The sequence below is a fragment of the Trachinotus anak genome, unplaced genomic scaffold (assembly GCF_046630095.1).
Source record: "Trachinotus anak isolate AG129_WGS33_773 ecotype Australia unplaced genomic scaffold, CSIRO_AGI_Tana_v1 ptg000026l, whole genome shotgun sequence".
NCBI lineage: Eukaryota > Metazoa > Chordata > Actinopteri > Carangiformes > Carangidae > Trachinotus > Trachinotus anak.
In genome coordinates, this window is record NW_027273877.1 from 7,327,175 (window position 1) to 7,350,460 (window position 23,286).

Sequence of the window (23,286 nt, forward strand, 5' to 3'; positions counted from 1 at the left end):
AAAACTGTCAAATTACCTCATACAAGTAAAAGTCATGCATTTAAAATCTCACAACAAAAGAGCCAAAGAAGTCAAAGCACTTGTCCTGCAAAGAAATGGTCACTGAGACTGATATAGTACATTATTAGTTTGTCCATACTAATGCGTCAATGCCTCCAAAGAGTCACAAGATAAGAGAAAACAAGGTTATGCAGCACATTTCTTTATTCAAATTATGAACATTTCTCAGTATTTATATTCCTGTTTTTGTGAAATAGTGGCCACGTTTTAGAGGTGTGTTAAGGATTGGTACTGGAGCAAATTTGGGCATATTTTAATGCATTAGTATTGGCTAAATGAAACCTGATTGATACCATTACACTCAATACGGTACTCTGGTGTGTTTTTGCCCACTTCATCCCGCTGGCTTCTCTCTTTTATGACAGCCAGGCACTAGACTGCATGTATTTCACTGCATATGTGAATGACAATTAATGTAACAGTGTACTTGACTCTGCGTTCTAAACTCCAGGTTGGCAGAATAAACCCTCTTACAACATTTTGATGCTAATGAATTTGTTATTGTATATTTTTATCTTATCTCTCCTCTCTCTTTCATACTAGCAAAGAGCAGCGTACAAAACATTCAGGTAGCCGCTTCTCATTTTGAGCTGCTGCCGACTGTCACTTTGACTGGTTGGAATTACAAGCGGCACCAGTGGCAGGTCATATCAGCTGTCCTTAATTAAAGTTAATTCTGTCAGGAACTTGATAACAGGCCAAAATTAAATTTGTCTGTTGTCAGGTTTGTGTGCTGTCTACAGCCGGTGTCTGTACTCAGTCAAATCATTTGTGAGCAAAGAACTTTGACTGTGACAACGCAGTGACCCACACACTCTCAGTTCTGTAGTCACCACAGTTCCAACAGAGTGGTATCTCATTCATCCACATAATATGTATAATCTGAAAGTATCAAATTAATAGGTTTGAGGTTGGACTGTCAGTATTCAGACCGTCAGGCTCCCAAGGCTTATGAAAAATAGTGTCTGACAAATTTAGCAGATTGATTTGATTAGTAATTCTCCTCTTGGAGAATTGGGCCTTGACAATGTATTTTCATGATCTGAGTTAAAGGTAAAAATGTATGCATTTCATAAATCTGTCAAAAGTTTTAAATAAAATGGAGTAAAATATGAAATATTTCAGCAATTTAGTGGAATAGAGGTAGATAGAAGCAGAAAACTACTTTAAAACTGCACTAAAGTACAAAAGTTGAGTAAATGTACTCAGTTACTTTCCACCATTTTCTTCAGACCACACACTGGACCTGCAAGATTAATCTGTGTCTTCTCTGCAATCCTGCTGCTTCACCTCTGTGACAGTGTTTGCCCTTATTTCCCCAGAAGAGCACCTGAAGACAAATCCAAGGAACAAAAGCTAACAGCAGCGTGGCTAAGAGGCTGAAGGCAGCAGTTTATTCCCGGAGATCAATAAAGACCAAAAAGGCAATGCCAAGGACTGGAGGAAATGTAAATAAAATGTTACATTTTTCAGTAGTAGACATCACCACACACACACACACACACAGAATTTCCAAAAGTAGGGCATAATGAAGAAGACATTCTTTACTTTCATTTAGCAAGTGTTTATGCTAATGGAGGTGAGGAGCCGCTGCTTGACATAGATCATTGCTTGCGGGATCAGAGCAATAAAATCTGAGCAGAGGGTTAACTGGATTCACTGTGGCCTTACTATGTAAGACAAGTGCTGCGGGACTGCATCAAAAAAAAAAAAAATGGAGCCTATAGAGTTCTGCTTTTTCTGAACTCGCTTTTCTGTGAACTATATTTGACTGTGCTTGCTGTTAACCTTTAGTCAATGATATAATTTGGATAAGTGGTGTGTCTTAATTGCTAGCCTTAATTTTAGAATAGCACTCAGTAATTGAAACCATAAAAATGTCTTCAGGTGGATCTGGCCAGCCATAAAGGCACAGGATGTATACAGTAACTGGAGGGCGCCAGTTTTAGGATTAGAGCCAGTCAGCAGCCGCTTTTGTGAATTTCATCCAGAGCTAAAAATGATACAAAGATAAAACCTGACCTTTACTTAGTCACAGAGCATTTTTCTGTCTTCCCAGTCGAAAAAAAAAGAAGCTAAATAATAAAGCTAAACAAACAAAAAAACAACAAAACTATACAAATCTCCTCAAGGCAGTGCTAACAGTGCAACAAGTGACACTTATGCTAAACATGTAAATACACAGCAGTTTAATGATACATGTTATTATTCATATAATGTCTTCAGGTTTGACAGACACATTTTTAATGAGTTCTGAGTGTGCAAGCATGACCCCAACAGCAGGTAAATATGACCCAGAAAAACAGAAGCTATACTAATAATTCATGCATAATCCATAATTTGTTTAGACTTATTAGTTACATACATGCTGTGATGATAAACCTGCTGGATTTTCAAAGTAAAAGGTAAACCATACACTAATCTTATAGTAAAAGGGTCATTTTTGTTGTTATTTCTAAGTAACACACTTGAAATGACAATAAATCTTATTTGCAACTTTAGGCCTTGGGAATAGAAGCTTAAGAGAGCCACTTGTGGTCATCATACTATCTCTGTTTCACCCCAAGGTTCTCTGAGATGATGAGATAGCACATAATTCATCCAACTGTTGAATATTTAAAGAAACTCTCACCTAATATGCATTAGCATTTCTGTGCAACACTGGTCTAGATGTGGAAGGTCCAGGGCTTTTTTGTTGTCTGCTTTTCTTCTTGCACGTCCATGCAAAAGCAAGCAGGAATGATTTTAATTAATTTCATCTGATGTGGCCTCAAGTTATGATTATGAGTTTTTAGTTAAATGGAGGGAATGTGTCATGATATTAGGAGAAATCTATTGCATTTAGCAAATACTTTTGCTGTTATGTGAATGTTTTATGGTGCTGTCCCCATGAGACAACACTAATGAATCACAAATGATAGCCTTGGCTTCACAGCACTTGCTTTAGAAATACTGATATAAGTCATATTCATGGTGGACAATGACTTGCTTTCCATTAGAAAGAATTTTCTTACAATTCACCATAATGCAATAATAATATTTATTTTGCAATAACATTTTTCATTAAACCCTTTCTGCCTGATAAATGCTGAAATCTTTCAAACTCCACACAGCTAACTGGCAAATGTTAGCATGCTAACAAATTAAAAATTGTATACCGTCTTCATATCAGCATGTAAGCACTGTCATTGTGAACATGTTAGCACTCTGATGCTAGCTCAAAGCACCACAGGACCTAGATACAGCCTCACAAAGTCACTAGCATGGCTTGAGTCTTGTTTCAGGCTTTAGAAATCTCCTTCAGAGCCAGAGAAGACATTGATAACTGGGTTCTCAGGCTCAGAGGTATTCGTTATGACAGATGGACTAATCTCCCCGTGCAAAATCAACATAGTGCCCCTGGAAAGCTTAAAATGAGCACACTAATGTTGATATCTACAGCTAATAAAGAGCTTGCCTTAGATTTTTAAACAACAGACTGTGATTTCAACACACAGTTCAATCAACCCCTCATCCACAAATATTGTAATCCAATCTGTAAATAAGGTAAGTAAGCAAATTGTACAGCACATGTCGACAGATCACACGCACTAAATTAATAACTGTCTAGTGAGAGGTTTAGTATGTTGTAATATATTTGGCAGGACCAGTAATTATAAAACTAGGCCATATTGCAATGGGAGATAATTAACGGTAGCTCGTCCCTGGGAGGGTTTTGTGGAGTGGGGGAGGCTTTGACACAGCCTATTCAATTATGTCCTTCCCTGTGGGTCCGGAAACCCAGAATATAGAATATCTAAATTAGGCACATGACAAATCTCTCATTGAGTCAGATGGAGCAGGTCACGGATGGCAAGGTGGCCAGCAAGTTTTGGGAGCAAATTGTGTTTGCAGTTAGGAATAGGTACATAGTGTGATAAGAGAAAGTTGTTGACTTATTGTGGTGAGAAATACACATACCCAAATGCACATTAATAGGAGGCCTTTGTGCTTGAATAGAAAGGTGAAATCTCTTATTTTTACTGTTAATAAACCCATATTATGATTCAGACATCCCTAAAGAATCACTAGGCTGTAAAGCATTTATTTTATGTCTCTCATATTATCAGGTTTGTAATACTTAGGACAAGGAAATATATGAACATAGGAAGAAAGGGCACTTGTGTAAACCAGATCAATTAATGAGATGCTGGAAACCCTTCAAAAATTGCCTATTGATTTTTGTACTGCATGTGTGGAGCTAATTGCATTGGAAATTCCCACAATGTCAAGATTATAAGTTTCCTTGATGTCATTTGGAATGGCCTCCCAAATGATACTCACGAGCTGATGGGATTTAACAAGGCTGCAATTATAGACAAGATGCTAGCTGTGGCACTTACACCTGAGTTCCTGGCGCTATGAAAATTATGGCTGAAATTGGTCTCTAAACAGATGGAGCAGAAGGCGCAGTCAAGCGCTGAGGGGGAAAAAAAAAGGCTTACATAAAAAAAGTTCATGAGGTCAGTGGTGGATTGGAAGAGAGCATATTGACAACCGATTACATCCAGTAGCCTTTATCTATTTATTAAAGTCAGTAAAAATGCATCATTGTTGTTAAGATGCTTGATGAAAACACCAATTTTACCCTAGATAGCACATATGAAGGAAAAAACCTGACTATTACTGTTGTTATGAAGTGGGAACCTCATGCTTCAGATGCTTCTTTTTTTGTCTAACAAGCTGCAGGAGATCAGTGATAATATATATCCCCCCTCTGTACAGTATCTAGCACATCATAGATATAGAAATGGGTCACTTATATCAACATGGGAATTCCAGACAACACATTTGACCTTATATGCATAGCCTTTTCAACACCTGCACATTGGATATCTAGCTAAAAATAATATCCATGCCACCAGAGAAGGAGCCGAGAGGGTAGAGTATGTACCTTTGACGTTTACAGGCAAATAACAGCTAAATAGGTTATTATATATAGGGTTGAAAGGCATTTTATTTACTTATTGATAAAACAGATAAAGAATGGTTGATGTTATCTCTGTAGCTACCCATTAAAACTTACTGTCACAGTCATGTTCTCCACTCATGCAATCTTGAAGGTTCATACGACTAAAACCATTGATTTGTTGGTGCTTTTCACTCATCCATGATTGGTCTCCTGAAGGATGTTGTCAGCGCCAACTCCAATAAGAAGACCAGGTGGAAAGGATCAATTCAGGACACAGCAACAGCAACGCAAATCCTATTCAGGGTACAAGACTGAAATAGCCACTAAATGACAAATGACGCTCGTCTTTCAAAATGAGGATGATGCTCAGACATTTTCTTAAGGATCAATGGAGCTGTATGGTGCCTTCATGCCATTTTGGATAATCAAAGCACAGAACATTAAAGAGGATGATTTTCTTGTAAATATAGCTGAGAGAGTGTTTCAAATTCGACATGTGGAACAATGGAGTGTGCAGGAAGGGTAGGGTTAAAACAATCGAGCTCAGTGACGGCTTGTTGATCCCACTGTGTTTCGAGTTCACATTTGTCCTGCTGCTTGGTTGAACCTTGCTTGTTCAGCCTGTTTCATCATCATTAGGTCTGTTACTGTCCTCCTTTTGAAGGGAAAAGGTACTCAGTTGTTTCCCATTGTATGAAATAAATGACCTGCAATATGGCGTTAGGATTTGGCTTCTTTGCTGTTTTGGACTCCAAAGCAGAGACACTCTGATGTGGTTTGAGTAAAAGTTTCTTTAATGACAAACTTATTATTGCCAACAAAGAATGTTCAGGGGGGGAATGATGAGGGACAGGGGAGTCCAGTTGTAGCCTGAGAGAGTGTGGCAGTTGATGGCTGGCGTGGAGCAGGTGAGTGGCGTGGTGGATAATGGCGGCGAGGCAGGTAATTCAGCACGAGCAGGCCACAGCACTGGTGCAGGCATAGACTGAAGCACAAAGAGACACTGGTGAGTTTCAACTCACGAAAAGGTGAAGCGATCAATCTAGTGCTGTATTGGAGAGTAAAGTGGCTTTAAATGGCAGGCAGAACAATCTGGCAATGAATGAGTGATTCTTATACTGTGTTGATTGCTTGATGAGAATCAGATGAGCCAGGTAACCAGTGCTGCTGCCACGCCCCTGCTGGAACGGGAAGACAGGAGCAGGAAACACTGGAAGAATCACAAGGTCACTGTGAAGCTTTGGCACTAGGTTTCTCTTTGCTTTTTCACCGTATTAGTTCGCTGGTTCTGAGAGAGTTTTCCCCCCATTTTGTTTTCCAATTTTGGTTTCTCTGATGACTCATTGGTTTGGCCAATCACAGTTGGCCTGAAAGTACCTGGATTTATCACCAAAATTTAGTTCCAGGAACTCATCATTAAAGCAAAAGGACCAAAATGTCCTAAAAGTCACCAAATTCAAAAGACAGAGTGACTCGGCTTGCAGCCGTGCATCTTTAAGAGTTCTTCGCCTCACCACTGGACAAGCAGCTAAATAAATAAAGGACTGGGTTTGGACTAATTAGGAAAAAGTCAGTTGGTATTGGCTGTGATTAAATAATTATGAAATCCAGAAAAGTCAAACATGTCACAGTCCGCCTTTATTTTGTGCCAGTTTGTCATTATGCTGGAAATAAAATGTTGCAATGTCTGCAAATGAATGCAGAGTTTTCTGGGCTCACAGTATCTGTTTGTCACAATTTTATCCAACTAGTAGAAATGTCAGTTCCAAACGAGAAATAATGTACCCTGCTCCCCAGAAATACCGCAGTGTCCTGGCTGATGTTGCAGCCACCTCTTCTATTGTCTCTGAATAATTTGGAGCTCCTCTCTGATCTGACAATGCAAATTATGAGTTCAACTCCTGTCTCCATTGGCTAATGATGTGACAGTGGATGGGTGGATGGGTGGATGTTCATTTACAGCGAGGTGTTCAAAGACACAGAAAACGACACATCTCAGGGATAAAGCTGAACGATATTCTCTATAATCTCATCTTGCTGCACTTTCAAAGAAGCATACAGTCTTAAAGGTATGCAGAACAAAGCCCATTAAACATATGGCTGCATACCTTAACTTTGTATTCAGGGGAAGCAAACATAAAAAGCAGTCCAGAAGTGCTATCTGGGCACTGAAGTTACTGCTACTGCATATTTTTGTGGAGCATGACTGTTTTATTTAGGCTATTCATCTTGGCACTTAAAAACCATTATTTATTCCATTCCCTATTTTCAGTTAATCTCCCAAAGGGGGAGATTTATACCTATAGAAAGCAACCATTAACCACATGTGAATTTAGCAGAATGGCAAATGGTGTATTTCAGGCTCTTTGCACATTTCTCAGGCCTGTAGCATATCAAGCCACCATGTGCTAAAGAAATGGTAGCTCAGACAGTTAGGTGTCTATATGTCTGTTCTCAAAGTGATGATCAAAACCTATTATACATGCCTAAAGTGAAAGTCCACCTCAAGATATAGCAATTTTTTCCTCCACTGACAATAAAGGGAAGATGAACTGTGTCGACACTGTGGCAGCACCCAAGGTGATTTTCCACAGATAAAGGCACATTTTCTGGTTCAGATCTGGTTCAGAACACGATGATATGAAGCTTATTTCAGTGCAAAGCTCAGAGCGGCATTGTGTGATTCCACAGATCTGCTTCCTCTATTCATCACCAACAGGGCAGCTTTCAGTTTTTATCTCTTGACATCACCCAGACGGCGTGTCAGCCCTCTGCTGAGGACCTGACTGAACTCCCCTATAACATTTAACTTCTTTATTTAGGGATATTTTACTTGGGTCAGAGGAGCACCGGGGAAAAAATGCCACTCATGCAATCAAGAAGTTACCCTCCTTCTCATGTCTAGTCTTCTTTGGATCACAACTCACAAATCCTTTGCTTGTCAGTGCTAGCAACAGCTTACCATCCCTTCATGCCACTTCAAAAGCCACTATCTTTTGAAGTTGGCGTGCGGTGGCATTTCGCCGCTGAAGAGTTAGTTTATCCAGCAGTCGTACATCTACAGCACAAGGCTGTTTCATTAAGCTAATGCCATTGATTTTGACAACGGGCAGAGTGATTCAGAGGGGAAAAAAGGGAGGAATATAGTGAGTGTTGCACATGAGAGGTGTTTAAAAATCTCTGTCAGGGCATTACTTTTGATTCCTGCTGCGCCCAGGCCTCATGCGGCTCAGTTTTTTTAGCCCCAATCAGAACATCAGAAAAGAAATGATGAGAATATGTGAGCTAGTCAATAAATGAGGACTTATATGAAGAGCTAATTGAGAGGAGAAATGGGGTGAAAATAAGCTGTATCGTAAACATGAAGATTTGCCCGGTTTTTCGCTTGAATTTGGAGAGCAGCAGGTGGTGGGTGGTTAGAAAACACAGGGAAAGAAGGGGCTGAAAAGTCTGTCAGAACATGAGAGTGCTGCCTTTTGAGTCCTGTCGTGCCCTGGTCTTCTAAACCCCATGCGAGATAGATCAGACGAATGAAAAATGAACGAATGAAGTGACAGAAAGCGCGTGGGCAGGCCTGTAACCATCTCTGAGCTTGTGTGTGTGTTTTTTCTTTTTTTTTTTCTTTTTTTTGCAAGAGGGAGGAGGGTGAGCGGCGGTGGCTGCCTCCCCTCCTGTGACAGCTCCCTGCTCATTCTCCCGTGAGCCACACTCCTCTCTGCTCCGAGCGCAGTGACACACGCGTGCGCGCACACTCAACGCACACACGCGGGATCTCTTTTTGGGTTGTAGGGTCGCACAGACACGCACACATGCTGCGGAGTGACGGGCGACTGACACAGCTCAGGGCCTCAGCAGGAGTCACAGAGGCGATGTGCCAAGTCATAGCCTCTACTCTGTTCCACCCCAGCAGTATGCCTTGAGAGGGCCACAGTGACACACTGCTCACTATGGATAATGTATGACTAGCTATCTGATAGTAGCAAATGAGTACGTTATGTTCCTGTCAGCACCTCACAGCTGAGGATCATAGTAATGTCTTCAATCAACATATGATCGAAATTTAGTGCCTCCACATATGCACTTCATATACCCACATGCATAATAAATTCACCCAGAGATATGCACGCATGCACATACAAACTGCCACCACATATACACACAAATGCATTTGCATATGGAGCATCCTCATGCATTCATGCATATTGCATATGTAATTTTTTTTGGCACTGTGTGTGATTATGCAGGAACAAACACCTGCGTGTTTAAACAAACAGTCGGACATCTTGAGCAACAGGCTTCTTTGTCATTAAACACACAGCCAGATGAGAAGTCCGACATCGATTTCATCTCTTTGTATCCTGGATGTGTTTATCCAAGCTTAGCTGTTAACGTGTGTTTCTACAAGAAGCTATAGGAGCTGCTGCTCAATGAAGACAAAAGGAAAAGAAAAGAAGCTCAAAGACTAAAAGCGGAAGCAAACACAGAGACAAACCCTGTTCTGCCAACTCTGAAACTGTCTTTCCTATTGTCTATATATCATTACAGCATCATTAAAATCCCAATTACAATCCTGGTCAGCCAAAGTGTCTTTTTCGATGCACCCACCAGGGGTGCCAGAGTCAGAAATGGTGAAATTGAATTTCAGCTGATGCTTCATCATTGCAGTATCACTGCAGCATCTCTACCCAATTGTGTTAGTGGGGTTGCCAACTTCAGGACATACATATACATCAAAGACCAAAACTTTTAGATGAAAAAAAAAAAAAAAAATGTAGCGCCAGACATCACAGAGATTGTGACTGTTTTTTAGTTATAGTGTATACTGAGCATGATTTGTATCTGTCCAGCTCGCTCTGTGCTTACCTGAGCAGATGGTTGGTTCAAGTCCAGTGAGGCTGAGAGGGTAAAATGCCAGTCATTGATCAGTAGTAGAGGAGGAGAGGTGATGGCTGCTTGTTGTGAGGCTGCAGCTTTTATAAAGTTTCTTCCCCAAGTTCAAGCAAGAGGACACTTATCATCCTATCATTCATCACTCTGGGGCATCTCTAGGATCCAATGATAATCTCAGCTGAAGGATATTCAGACCACCCTGTCTGTCTGTGGCTCCCTATGGTAAGGATCTGCAACTGGTCGCTGTTTATAGGGCTCCATCCCTATAAATCCACACAAACATTTATATTCCTAGTCTAATTCTGAGGCCAAGTTTAGGCCTGGGCTTCCAAAAAGTATCTTACATAAGAGCTGATGCCCACACTCTGAACTGCTTTGCACCACTGTTTTAAATGGTGAAATCCAGTCCACAAAATCACAACAAAACTCAACATCAAGTCAACAATAGGGTAATGGGAAGGCTGACCCTGCTGGATTGAAATGACCTGCACACCAAATGCATCACAGCAATACCTAATACTCTATTTTCACCGTTAATGTCGTTCTGGTGCAAGAGCTCGCCCTCACTGCTGAAGCGAGAGGAGGCTGAAGGGAAGAAGTGACGTCGGGCTTCTTCTTCTACATTGTGGCTATCGCAGCAGTCTGCAACAACAACAACAGCAACTCTGTCAGGGCACCAGGATTGAAATGTCTCACCAACATAAAGCACAATGAGAAATGCATTCAATACATCTCTCAGGCCTACACAGCTTTTTAGTGATAAATGTTGAATGTAAATAAAACAGTGTTTGCTCACAGTGAAATCTCCACAGGGTATCTTTAACTGTACTATCTCATGTCGCCAATTCATTTTAATGTTTTAATCCTTCTGATATTTTAATCAGGCATAATTAATCTGTTGTGTTTACAAGCTTTACATCTACCATGGTCAGCCTGCATTTAAAGGCTGACGGTGCAGGTTGTGAGGATTTTATTTTGATAAGCTTTCCATCACTAAAAGATCGGGTTTGATTCAGCTCGTTTCTGATCTCTCTTCTGTACACACACTGAAATCAAACAGATGGATGAGATAATAAACAGTTGTCCCCTTTGAACAGCTGCTGAGCATTTTAATACAAACAAAATTTTATACATAAAAGAAAAAAATTAAAGGTCCCATAATTTGGAAAGTGAGATTTCCAATTTTTTTTTTAATTTATTATAAAGCAGGTGTAGTTGCTATATGAATACTGTGAAAGTATCAAAACACTCCACAGTCCATGCTGAATGCACTAAGTCTCTTTTCATTTCCGTGATGTCACAACTACACAGTCACCATCCTCAGCTATGCCCCCAGCATGGCCCACTGGACCCACCCAACCTTCTCTTGTTGTTGTTTTAACTTTATGATTAACACAACACCAAGCGGCCATTCCTTCACTGAGCTAGTGGCTACAAGACAGAAAAATGTCCAAGAAATTACTAAGCTAAACTGGTAGGCTACAATTTACCTATGGTTACCAATGGTTAGCCTGGTAGTGAGTCACTCAGGAAACAGTCAGCCAATCAGAAGAGAGGCTCAAAGACTGACACAAAACACCCTGTTGTTGTTTGAGCTCCAGGGAGAAGAATGTAAAATTTCGTTCAGATGGTTTTTGGTATTTTGTTTGCAAAATAGTTTTAGTTTCAGTTGTAGTCAAATTAATTTATTAATATCGACTGACTGCTTATTCCAGCTGTATAATACAGTGTTGTAACTGAATTAGCAACCATGTTTTGCGACCTACTTTCGACATAAATAACAAGGATAGCAGGAGAATGACTGCTGATTTTTGTGAGCAAAGTTTTCTGTCTTTCCAGCAAAGTTTTCTATCATATAAACTTGTGCTCAGCTGAAAGCAGCAAGCTAAGTTCAGCCTCCTTTTCACAATGCACTGCTGCACACTGAGTGGTAGAGGAGGATAATGGCCAGATGAGCCGCTGAAAATGTTACTATATGTAGCTAAACATAGCCACTCAGAATTGGACTTACCATCAAGCGGTAAAGAAGAACCAAACTCAAGACAACCCAGCCTCATGTAGTTTACAGAAACCAGGATATGATACATTTACGTTTGCTCTGGCTGGTGTTTTAATGTGTTTTTAGTATCTTCTCTAGCAAAGACTTTAAATCAAGTAAAAAATTGGATGAAGGAAACAGTTTTGCTTATTATCACTATTTTATCAGTTACTGAGTAGATATAACTGGTGCACTCACAACCAAAATAGCACTGTGCAGCGAAGCCACATTGATAGCTGCCTGAAGGAGGTTTGTCAAATAATGTATTGGCTTTTAAAGGAAACAAATGTCTGCCTCAGATTAGGGGGACATTTGTACACCTCCTGAGGGACGCCCTCATTAATCAGCAGTGGATCTACAGTTAAAATGTGCTGGTGTTTTATGTTTTGTTGCTTCATCCTTTTCTAGTACCGCTGCCAGCATCTGGGATCATTGACTGGGGGATGTTTTTGCCCTTTTAGAAACTCTCATTAGGGTCATTTGTGTGAATCCAGCTGTTCTGTTCCATTCATCAGGGTAGTCCCTTTGTCAGAATTTGTATTCCATCTCATTAGCTTGTCTTTTAAAGTGTACTCTTTTGTGAATATTCATCTAATGTGACTAAACTAAACTAATAGAGCAAGGCTCTTGTTCAAGGGCATTGGGTATAAAGCCTGAATTCATCACTTTCCAGCCTCAGGAGGTGGTGACCTGGGTTACGCCTACCTGTTCCATTTGTAATAGCAAGTCATTAAACTGTATTAGCCCATCAAAGAGGCCTACTTTAAACGATGTGTTTGAAAACATAAAATTCATGGTTTGTATGTTTAGACACAGTACGATATTAGGCTATGAATATTTTGGCAAAAAACATGCAGTGGCACTACAAATAGCAATGACCTAGAACTTAATAAGTAAGGTTTGAACCTCATCTAGTCACAACAACAATAACACAATGAGATGCATCAGGATCTGTCTGATTAAAATCAGCAGGCGATCAGTCGATCACATTGGATGTCAGCTTCACAATCATTAATCAGAGCAGCATGACGCAACGTCAGAGAACAAAGAAAACATTTTTACTGGTTGTATAAGTAAAGGCAAACAGTCCTCTGCTAACCAGTTTCCTGTGAGAAACCTCAGCTTATTTGTGATTAGTTTCATAATTGTTAGCTTTGAACAGATATACATTATGGGCCAGGTTATACTAGAAAAGAAGTGATTCGTATGACATGTTGTGTGGGATGTTGGATATCAAATGTGTTTATACCTGATCCAAACAGCCAGAGTTATAGCCTGAGTGAAAAGCAAACCCTCACAGAGTGGGTAGACATGTGATATTGTTGAATACGGGGATAATGGCACACATTTTCAGACAGACTCTCCTGGAAGGCATTCATGGTGTAACGCTGCTTGTTCACATGAAAAGTGACAGAAAGTCTTGTGTGAAGAATTAACGATAAGAACTAAAGAAAGAAGATCAAACCCTGTTTGCTTCTTCACCTCCACACAAAGGGCTGATCACAGATAGAAGTGGGGCGCCCTCAATTCCAACCTCAGAAAGGTGAGGGGGGTATATGAAGCTGTTCGACCATCTAACACGTACATCTGAAGAAGCATAGTGGCAGTATCACAGTGTGCTGTACATATTATATTATATTAAATTATAATAAAACCTTAACCCTAACCCCAACGATTTGTTGAGACAATAACCAGACACAATTGACGATTTCACAAATTACATTATCATTATCTGCCAAATGAAGGTGCAAAGACAGTGCAACACAGTATAAACAAGGGCAAAATAATTGTTCACTTATATCGAAACCCTGTATATTGTCAAAGTAATTATCATGACCATGGTGCATTGCAATATGAAAAGAAAAAATTATGCAGCATTGTGATCAGAAAACAACAACAATGATGCTGTATTTGTGATAAAGACCAATGTAGTCCACTGGCTGAACAAACATGGGCGGAGTTCAAACCCCAAGAAGAGAAGGCAATATAAATAACCTTCCTCTTCAAAGGGAGGGTGATTACAATTTCACTCTTTAAACCCTCACCCCTAGGGGGTCTTAATCAAGAGGATGAAATAGCCTTGCACCTATAGTGATTTATAGTTACACTCCTCCTTGCAATCAATAGATTGAGATTCTGCAGTTTTGTACTTCTGATTGTGAACAACAACAACAAAATGTCTTTTCTTGACTTTACCCACTACAATTGATAGTGATTCTTTTTCTCCCTGGTGCTGGTGCTCCATTTTTGTTTTTTTAAAAGCCAAAATTAAACATCCCCGAAAGCTTTTAGCTTTACTCTCCCAACCAGTTCTATTAAACTCCCATCCTTTTTGCTCTTTTTATAGAGTCCTGCAAATGCCATTACAGTTAAGTATGGTATTTTTCTCCATCATGTCGCATCAAAATCAACATTTACTGATTTGAATAATTTTCTAAAATAAGATCCACTGTTTGAATCGACTGACATCCTCTCAGAGTTTCAGTTCGTCAACAGCCAATAGTTTTAACAAATAATCCGGTGCCTAAAATAATTCTACCATTTGAAAAATATTCATGAACACTAAATAAAGAAATGAGAGCAAGGAAGAAAGTATAATTTTTAATATATATTTAGAGCAAGACAGGAGCACAGGGCAGGCAGTGATTTCGTGTCAAAACTCCCTCTCATTAAAAACTAACACCCACCCTTAGTGATCAAGTTGAAAAGCAGGGATATTGAAGGCTGTGTCATCACGAGCGCAGACACAAGCATTACTTTAGACACAGTCACTGACATGCAGGGAGTTATTACAGTGCATCTGAATGCGTTTTTACCATCAGCACCTCTCACACACATTCACCAGGTGGAGGTTGCAGAGTTAATTCTAAACCCGGTGTTTACAGTACGACGCGGTTTTCAGAGGCTGATTTCAATAACAATGGCGTAAGTGTCGTGGTATAGTGCGTAGGAGGACTGCAAGAGTGGTTAGGTAGAAAATGGGACACCAGGATAAACACCAGAGAGATCAGGCTATTGTTTCTCCCTCTAAATATACAGAATTCAGCTTCCTGTGGCTGAGCACAGACAGAGAGAGAGAATGACATTAACCAGCCCTGAGAGAGCCATTTTTCCTGCTGCTTGTCTCACAAGCTTTTAATGCCCTCTTGCTGTCAGTCAGTGAACTGCATTTTTTGACGGTGGATTCTTCATAGACATTCATGCCAGTCTGTACACGTGATCAGGAGACATTTTCATTATGCTAATATTTCAAGGCATGAATTTAATGCTGTTATACTGTCACCTTAAGATATCCAGTATGGGTGGGCTTCTCTCTGAGTGCTCCCTTTTCCTCCACCGGGCCAAAAATATGCAAGTAATGAAAAACCACCCCACTTCTTGATGATGTAGTCTATATTTTATTTACTTTTATTTCATCATTATTTATCCAGGAAGTCTCTTGAGCTGTATTAAGTCTTTCACAATAGGCACTTTTTTGCTGGTATAAAGGCAGTGATTCCAAATGAAGTTTGTCTTGCACATTATTCCAAAGAAAAGAAAAGAAAAGGCGAAAAACCATACAGTATAGAAGTTCTGTCGAGATGGGTGCTGATCTAATAATGCATTATCAATCATTGGGAGGCTCTTCAATGATGTTGTAGCAAGGCTTAGCCTAGCTTAGCTTAGCTTGAACTTAAAAATGACTCCCACTACTTTTAAAGTGAAAAACATTCCTTCAGCTTTTTAACCATGCTAGCAGTTTTTCGACGCACCAGCAAAACTAATGACATCCCCATCAGCCTCATTTGTACTTATTGTTTATTGCTAATTAGCAAATGCAAGTATGGTAACACCCTGAACTTCAATGCTGAACATTGCAAATCCGCGAGCTCACTCCAACAGGCTAGCGCTGTCATTGTGAGCATGCTGGCGCGCTGTTGGTAGCATTTAGCTGAAAGCACTGGTATGCTTTCGTATGGCCCCACACAGTTGTTAGCGTGGCTGCATGTTACTTCACAAAATTAGGCACCAAAGTTAGCCTACGTGCTAGCATTTTTTCATTCTGACTGGAGAGAGCAAGAGAAATGTACATCCCAACACATTTACATCAAGATTGAAGGTAAGCACAAAAAGTAATCAGCTTAATTGTTATTCATCTTGAGGTGTTCATATAGATGATTTGTATTCTGTTTTTGGCTTTCAAACAAATTCTAATCATTATCAATCAACATTAGACTCCATGTAAACATATTGATAAATGTATAACAGGATCAAAAGGACGAGTCAATGTCTGAGTACTAACCACATATCGTCATCGTCAGATCATATATTAAATCCTGTAGACAGTTTGTATCTGGGAAGAAATTTAGATAATAAAACAAGCTTTTTGGTTTCCTTAATGCCCCACATTAACATGTGACTCATGATGTCACATGGTCTGCTCTGTGATCAGACAACAACCAAGAGTTTGAGTCACATGCTCTCCCTGCTGACCATGTATTAAGACTGTGAGATGTCATTTGTAGCCTCTCCAGTGACTGTCAGTGCAGGGTTGTGTTCACCCTGTGAGAAACTTGCACTTGGGTCGCATATTTAATTGTAGCCGGTTTATGCTTTATGTAGTGGCGAGCTGACAGTAGTTAGTTGATAATTGCTGTGACCTAGATAATATTCTTTGCAAAAATATCAAAGATTTTTTTTTTTCCAAGAAATTGGCACTCGGTGTTAAAACAGATCTACAAATGCAGAGATAATGAGCTGTAGAGGCTACTGCAGTACTTATAGGAACATGACATATAAAAGGGAAGATTCAGTGATGGATACCACTATACGTATGTGACCAAAGATATAAAAATAACTTCTGCTGCCTTAACATATGTTGCTTCAGGCCAAGGGATGTAATGATTCACACAAGACGAGGAGCAACAGATACGGGGTATTTTTTTTTTTCCTCTCACCAAAGCATTGGATCATTTACTCCATATTGCAGCGCAGTGCAGATGATTTTTCAATTTTCATGTTCCTCCTGGGTTTCCTGAAACATATTGAGACTTCTGCCCTGAGTAATGGCTTTTTCTGACTGTCGAGGTAGCTCCTAGATACAATTTACAACCTCTGCTATCTTCAGAAAGCACTATGGAATACACTCGTGTCAATAGTTGTATCAAAATGGCCACGGGGATGGCTATAACAAAAATGGCAGCCACATGTGTATGATTCAGTTTTTAAAAGCTGAAAAATTCCACTTATACTTGGCATCAAAAGAAATATGTTTTAGAGATAATATATATCTATATTGATCCTGCTTCTTGTTGCTCTTTTGAAAAAAAAAAAAAAAACAATCCTGAATTTTCTGCTGTGTTACAAACTATGCCCCCCCTTCCCGAAACTCTGCCCTCTGATCCTGTGCAGCTGTTGGCTTCAATAATATTTTACTATATAATTTCCTACATAAATGACCTGCGGGGCTCCAGGTGTCATTAGAAACATACTTTCGCAGTATGTGTTTTATTGCTACTGTTAATTTTATGAGGGCTGTTAAGTGGAGGTGTATGCTGCCAGCTATCATGCTGCTTGAATCAGCGGTTTATTAACACCCCCCACACATATACACACTCACCTCCCAAAAATGAAAAAAAAGTAGATGAAGTTTGGTTTTCTGCACGGCCTGAAGCCTGAGAACGCCACCTGTGCCATATGACTATTTGGGGGATAAATCCTTGAGGGGAATTGACATGCAGTGATCGTCGCATGTATCGATGCTTCACACTAAACTTCCTTCACTGACTCCATTTAGAGGGGCAATGAGTGAGATTTATACTGCCCCATAAAACAAAATGGCCATAACATATCATCTGTGGAGTTATTGATCAATGCCAGTGACCCAAAAAATTCTTGAGCAAGTGTTTGGGATTTCTGGCTTTCAAAACTCACTGTCCAGCAAACCACTGGCAGTTTGTACTGCTTAGCACTGGAGGTCACCAACAGGAAAAGTGTTAATCTGATCAATTGTAAAGCAAGAAAAAAAGAAAGTTGTGTTAATATAAATGTTTGCTAGATTTGTCAGTTATAATCCCACAGTGGAGAGAAGGGCAGGGGAACTGTGCCAGAGATCTTTGTAAAGGGACTGAAGTTCTTATCGTGTGGATGAAGAATGTTACAAAAGTTACAAAATACTTTTTCCCCTTTGACTTTTTGCTCTAACGCCAGAAAAACAACCAATACAGCCTTTTGATATTCCCAAGGATATGCAAAAACACTCCTGCCCCAGATGCTTTTACTGTGGGAGAGTGAAACAGTCAAAATATTAAAAAAAATACTATTTAATAAACTTTTTTTTTTTTTTTTTACTTTTCACTTTAAGTGAAAAGTGGAAGATACAAAAAGTAAACTTTGTATCCTCCCTTTCAACCCATCCAATTATCTGTCAGACCTGGTACTATTGTTGACTCTTTTGCCATGGTAAGGAAAATAACTGGAATTACTATATTTGCAAATTGCCCAATCACTGCCTTTTTGTCATTCAAATAATCAAACCACAATTACAATAACATGCCGAGGTTTGAATCAAATCAAACCTTGATGTTAACAAACCAATTTAATCACACAAATGCTAATTCCAGGAGAAAGTTTTTGTTCACCTGAAGGATTCAGCTGCCATGGCCCCCAACAAGGCTCTAATCTCGACATAAGCAACATCTTAACCTTATTTGTAAATTTAACAACCTTTCACCTCATAGATATTCATTAATTCTTTAAACAGCTTTTTGCATGCTCTATCTAAAAATTACAGGAATTTATTGCCAAATAACAAAAAAAAAAAAACAAACTAAATAAGGTAAGTGCTGCTGCAATCAGTCAGTGGGCGAAACAATAAGCATAAAAAAAAAATATCGTCATCAAATTAGAAGGTAAATGCTCCTTAAGTGTTTTAGTTAATATAAATATTTAATAACAGTGATATGACTAATAATAGTCATTATATAATGGTCTATGTCTTTTGCACACTTCATTTACAATTCATAATTTCTGTTAGCTACATTTGCTAAATTTGCATTCAATTTGTGGTTTACTTAAGCAAACAATTACAGCTCCTATTACTAAAGAATAATACACATACTCTTGAGTGTACATTAAAATTATTGTCAATATAATTCTATTTCATGATGAAAAAAAGAATGTCTATAAATAATATCTATATCTAACATTCTTTCCAGCTTGAAATGCCTCTCCATACTGACAGACACCAGCAGTCCCTCTCCGAGCACTCTTAGCCTCCAAGAGTCCCTTTAGATGAAGGTGACATGCAACATTTAACCCCTTCCTCTTGATTTAAGGATTAAACACGCAGATCCCTCGCCAACAGCTCTTTTTCATGGAGTGACTTTGGCCGCCGTCTGCCCTGAGCACTTGAAAATGCTGAGCATTAACCCACGCCCCTGGCACACGATCAATAAAGCTTTGGACGCATGCACACGCCCCTGGGCGCGCATGCACACACAAACAGGAGTCATGCCTTCCATCATTGAAACTATTAACACCATGCCAAGATCGATCAGTCACCCTTGGCTCTCCTACTCTACACCCCCCCCCCTGCCCATCAAGGGTATGTGCAGGAAGTGCAGGATGCATTCATGTGCACATGTGTGATCATATATACAGCAAATCTGTGCTCTGCAGAAGCACCATACCTCACCTTTTTTACATCACTTGACAGCTGACTTCAATACCTATAAGTAGAAAACACCCCCAGCCGGGCGGCTGAGCCAAACAGTTGATAAAATGCATGATAAAAGTGTGCTGCAACTGGAGGAAAAATGTCCCCATATCTGAGCAGCTGACCTTTTGCAGAGAGGAGGAGGTTCCTGCAGCACTCTGATGGCAAGAATTCAACTGCAGGTTCACAGTGTAGCGCTCAGCAACTACCTCCTCCCCAGCGGTGCCATTAATAATGGGAGGCAATCTGCCTCACTGAGATGTGGGAAATGTAGGCATCTGTAGCACAGTGGTGTGACCAGCTAAATGCTGCTAATTGATATGGACAGCAGGAGCTTCTCAGTGTGTGGGATTAGAAGGTGGCAGGGTGGAGAGAGCGCAACGTGTTTTCAGGCTGTGACGAGCCCACTAAATGTAGACAGAAAAAAAAGAAAAGAAATGAATTTCTTTTTTCGTCTTCTATTTAACACTTTCCCATCTTCCAAATGCATCCAGAGTTGTGAGACACATCTGTATTCGACCCAGTCCATCTATTTTTACTCCCCGCCCAATGATTGATGTATCCTTTCAGCATGTACACCCTTGCTATCCACAGGGATGAATAAACCACAGATGAGCAGCAATCTGCAGGGAGCACACACACACACACACACACACACACACACACACACACACACACACACACACACACACACCAGAAGCACTTACAGTGGAAGTACACACACATGTCCATACACAAATGCATATAGAGAAATGCAGACTTGCACTATAAAGACATAGCTGTGTGGTGTGCAAAACACACACTAGAACACACACATAATGCTCTCAAGCATTGACTGTACCTTTTAGTCCTTCCCATCATTCACTCTGTTGCATCTGTCATGGATGCTCACTTGTTTGGCCGTCGTGTATGTGTGTGTGTGTGTGTGTGTGTGTGTGCACGTTATTGCAGGGCTCCCTCCGCTTTCATCTCCCCCTCGCCCTGTGACTCAGTGCAAGACAGCCCCACGTCTACTCATCCGACATGCTTTGCGAAACGCAACAGATGCGAGACAGACAACCATGACCGACGAGATGCGCGTCTCCTCAAAGAGTTGTCTGTCCGCCGCTCTTGACAAACTAATAGGGGCTGCTTCTTGAGTGATGGACGGCCACTCATGGCCATTATTACCAGAGCTGAGTTATAGAGTTGACGTGCCCTCTCCGTTGCAGGGCAAAGACACAAACAGGAAGAATAAATGCATGGAGGCAAAAGATACAGGGCCATGTGCCGGATATACTGAGCACAGCCTGACATCAGGTCTCAATCTTTCTAGTCTCAATGACAGACCTAATTGTGAACCTTTTACTCACGGACAGGCAATTTGTAGGATATTCACCTTGGGGGGCTATTTATATATGAACAAGCACCAGAGAATAGGCTACTCCACAGGGCAATGCAGCATGATTGACTTGCCTGGATGCTTTGCAGGGAGTGTTATGGAAAAACCACCAGTGCCCTCTTCTGTCCAAAATCAATCCCACAGCTGGCAGCTTCAAAAAGAATATTTATTTGGGGTTTTACTCAAGAGAGATGAGCAAATTAAGTGACCCCCTTAAGAGTGGGCTTTTGAGTGAATCTGTAAAGTCGTAGGTGATTTTAGTTGGATGCAGTGAAATCCGCCCCCATGTGGTCCGCTGACCCACGGGAGTCAGTCGGCTAATCTGTGGCGACCAAGCCGGACGCAGCAGAGCACCCTTCAGATGCACAGTGTGTGTGACATCATTGCACAAAGTAAGCTTTCACACAGGGGGGAGGTGGAGGTAGTTCAAGCTGGGTTAAAAGGCAAATTATGGAGTGGGGGCTGGTGGTGACTCAGCGAGGCGAAACACGCCGCCTGCTCATAAATTCATGGGCTCAAACTAGATACATCGTCCTCTTCCTCTCCTCCCTATTTTCTCTACTTAAAGAAGTTCATCAGGTCTTATCACACATTTAGCTTGAACATCTCTGCTCTTTGACAACTTCTCTCAATACAAGGTGATAATTGCACCAGTGTTTGCAACGCAGCTTCACTCCTTTTCACAGTTTCCTGGAAACTAGTGTTAATGTTGAAGAAAAGCACATTCATTTGAGGCAGATCCCTGGAGTAATATCAAGGGAAAACTGTTAGATAAATACAGAAGAAGTGCAATTATTTCGGCCCAGTGAAACAACAAAGACCATGCCTCAGTAGTTACAGTTAAAGCCACAGCAGCTGTAGGTGTGTCTAATCTAGAGGCTCCCAGTTTTGGTCCCGGATCCCACAACTTTATTTTGATAACACAGCTGTTTATAATAAAGACATTTCATTGCCATTAGATAGTTTTTGTAGTGACAGACAGGAATTTTAATCAAGGGTTTAGTTGATAATCAGTGCTATGATACTTCAGTGTCCTAGAGCACAATATGTTCATTTGAACTCAATATGTCTAATGAGATGGTTGTGTTTGCATGTCGAGCTATAGCCTGGAGTCACAGGGTGTAGCCACGAGTTTGCTTCTTATCTCATCTGTCATGTCTGGTCTGGACTGATATTTTGATTTCACGCAAACAGGAGCATTAAATCCAGCTTCACACAAGTGAGTGCTTGCAAAAGGAACCATAGGTTAAAGGTGCAGCATCACCTTTGGGTAAAACCCTCTTGTTCTTAATCAAAACTATTGGAAGCATGTAGATAGTAGATCAATGCAACATAACTCCAGCAGTTACATGTTTACATAACTTATTTTGTATTTTCTTTGAATTTAAAAAGGTGCCCTGTGGCGGATTCTTGTAAATAAAAAGTAATGCTACATTTCGTGCCACATTAGGTGAGAAATTGTGTGAAACCATTAACAGTGCTGTGCATTGCATCGCCAAGGTGCATGTGAGTATGCATTCTCATGCGCAGCACAACCAAAACAGGGACTTACTCCTAAATAAGCTGTTCCGCAGTGATTTTAGAGGTCAAGAACTCCTTTTAAAAATGAACTTATTTTAAATTCTAATCGATTCATTTTAAATTAATTAAACCCTCAACACCACCACTCTACTTTTCATTCCAATAAACCAATTTACATTCATAAATGTCTTCTGAAAGTCTTTGTGAGTGAAATGTTGCAGAGGCTGCAGACTTATAAGGTAAAAGCAAAGGACAACATCATTGAAGTTGATGTACTCATAAATCAGCAACAATGACATTCACAACTATGCTTAACACATAATTGTTTACTACCATATAAAGTGACTGTGGCAGTATTCCTAGTAATATGATGATAATAATGATGTAAGACATGAAAGTGTTAAACAAGAAATCAAGCAAATTCCTGCCAGTTATAACATATTTGTTTCCCCCACTCTCTGTAACAGTAATACCCAGAGTAAAACCACATCTGGTGTTTCTGTTGACAGTCTAAGACTTCATTGCAGCATAATTAGCTTCGAGGTGTTGGCTGAAAGTAAACAGATACACTAATACGAAGATACACTGCAGCTATAGAGAGCTCCTCTCTGACTGATCCTGACCGTGGCGGGGGAAAAGCTCGTGACTCCAGCGCTCTCCTCGAACAGAGGTTGTACAATATGTTTTGCTTGCTGGGTAATTAGGTCGCGGATTTTTGCGTTTGAAGTTCCTGTGTGTGTTTGTGATGA

The 23,286-nt window shown here is 40.2% G+C and overlaps 1 long non-coding RNA gene across 1 annotated transcript in view; it reads right to left on the reverse strand.

Annotated features, from left to right (window-relative positions):
• Positions 1–5,010: 5,010 nt before the first annotated feature.
• LOC139609818 (uncharacterized) overlaps positions 5,011–23,286 on the reverse strand; it is a 55,359-nt gene continuing 37,083 nt past the window's right edge. The window contains exon 3 of the long non-coding RNA XR_011685368.1: positions 5,011–5,996. This is a non-coding gene — a long non-coding RNA (uncharacterized lncRNA). The remainder of the gene's footprint in view (positions 5,997–23,286) is intronic.